Below are 1,971 nucleotides of genomic sequence, written 5' to 3'. Positions count from 1 at the left end.
GTGACATCTGACGGTGTTGACAAATTTGGCATTTCTTTCACAAAACCAATGGAGTTCATGTAGTAGCCATTTTATTTTTTTCTGTTGATGCTAGATGCTAATGGAACCTGCTTCAGGAGAATACAATTATGTAAATATTTCAAATAATTTCCTCAGAAATTGGAAGATGGTGTTGACATATCTTGGCTGTGACACAGGAAATATTAACATTAGGATTTAAAATATTCTAAAACTATAAAACTTAGCAGAGCCTGTCTGACACTGCTGTACTCTGCAGAGGGGAACTGTGGCAAGGGGCTCCTTTAGAGTGACAGCTGCCCCTGATATTCCCTGATTTTATTACATTTTATTGAATGTCTGACGGTGTTGACAAAAAGTGGGGACGCAACATGCGTATTAAACATGCATGTGTCATTAAAAAACAACCTTGCTTTGATAGGAGATATTATTAAGTGTTGCTTTTGATAAAACAAGCTCTTTTTCATCATAAAAAAAAAAACATTTTTATCCATTTTATTGCATATGAATGCTTGAACCCTTCTCTGTGGACACACTGTTTTAGATGTAGTGAGAGGACATTAAGAACCATAGATTTGGTATAATAATGAGAAAATTAAATTGAAGGTGATAATTGTGTTAAATACATTCTATTATTAATCCCTCATGACATTTAATATTGAAAATATTTTTATTTTTAAACCTAATAGCAGTTACCCTTGCTGGACCTGTTTTGTCCCATGCCTCAAGAATGACTGAATTTCACCATTTGGACATTAAGTTCTGCCTCCACTATAAAATACACAGAGCCAATAGGAAACCCAACTTCGCATGCGCTCAAACGTCATTTATTGCCTCCAACTGTGGACGATATCCAGTATATTCCGTCTCTTGTGAAAGAGTAGGTAAACTGATTGCGGATCTGACACATGCCTGCAGCTACAGTCACTGCAAGAGCGCACTTCTGACTGACTGTCACTCACACGATCGCTGTACCTGTGCCTTCAGTCCCTCAAGGACAAAAGTAAGTGCCTGTTACTTATTTCAAATAGTTATTTTGAGTATTCGTGATCCTGTATTATGTGAGGAGAGTATTTGGTGTTGAAACGCTCTGCTGTATTTTCCTCTGTTGATCAGAATCATTTTTATCCATTGAGTTCTAATGACAGGTTGTTTCGGTTCAACTTCACCTGCTGAAACATAGGCTACTTAATGTATATCGTTGTTGTAAAACGTTTTAGTGTATTTTAGTGTAAATATTTTGAATCAGTGCCGCCGAAACATAGGCTATCGGAGTCAATAAGTCTGGTTCATTTATTGATTAGTTAATCTGACGAAGCGTATAGCCTACAGCTGACAACTGATCTATAGCCGATCAGCTGTCTTGATCTGACACGTTTTTTTATTCTAATTAGGTTGAGTAAGCTTGATTAAAGTAGTTTAGTAGGGCATCCCCTTACCAGAAAGTAGTATACTTCAAGTTTATTTTAGTAAGTATACTTAAGTAAAGTTCAAGTATATTTTAAAGTATACTTATGTAGTAAGTATACAAATATCAGTGTACTAGTAGTATACTTGTAAGTGCACTATTTCTATACTCCTTGGGACTAAATTGGCCCACTTTCTAGTATATAAAAGTATTCTTTTAAGTATACTTTAAGTATAACAGTAGTAAACTTTGAGTACACAACTAGTGTACATCAAAATGTTTAGTTTGTACTGCAACTATACTAAAAGTGAACTTATAGGTATACTGATAGTTTACTAATTAAATACTTGTAGTAGCACTTTTAGTACACTTTGAAGTATAGTCTCAGTAAAGTACTAGTTTAGTAGTTTTATACTGCAAGTATACTCGTAAGTTTTCTTTAAGTGAACTTTACATCATACTTTAAGTATACTATTATGTCCCTATTTAGGTATTAATTTGTATATATTTTGTTACATGAATATCTGAACATACAAAACATCAAA

General features: G+C 34.1%; 1 protein-coding gene across 5 annotated transcripts in view; it reads left to right on the top strand.

The window, feature by feature from the left end:
• Window positions 1-893: 893 nt before the first annotated feature.
• Window positions 894-1,971, top strand: part of mical2a (microtubule associated monooxygenase, calponin and LIM domain containing 2a) — a 75,159-nt gene continuing 74,081 nt past the window's right edge. For all 5 annotated transcript variants that reach the window (XM_016441390.1, XM_016441389.1, XM_016441388.1 and 2 more), the window contains exon 1: window positions 894-1,021. The gene's annotated coding sequence lies outside the window, so the exon portion shown is untranslated. The remainder of the gene's footprint in view (window positions 1,022-1,971) is intronic.

Source organism: Sinocyclocheilus anshuiensis, unplaced genomic scaffold (assembly GCF_001515605.1).
Source record: "Sinocyclocheilus anshuiensis isolate Anshui unplaced genomic scaffold, SAMN03320099.WGS_v1.1 scaffold747, whole genome shotgun sequence".
NCBI lineage: Eukaryota > Metazoa > Chordata > Actinopteri > Cypriniformes > Cyprinidae > Sinocyclocheilus > Sinocyclocheilus anshuiensis.
Note: the sequence above shows the minus strand (reverse complement) of the source record. Positions and strands in the feature narration are given on the sequence as shown.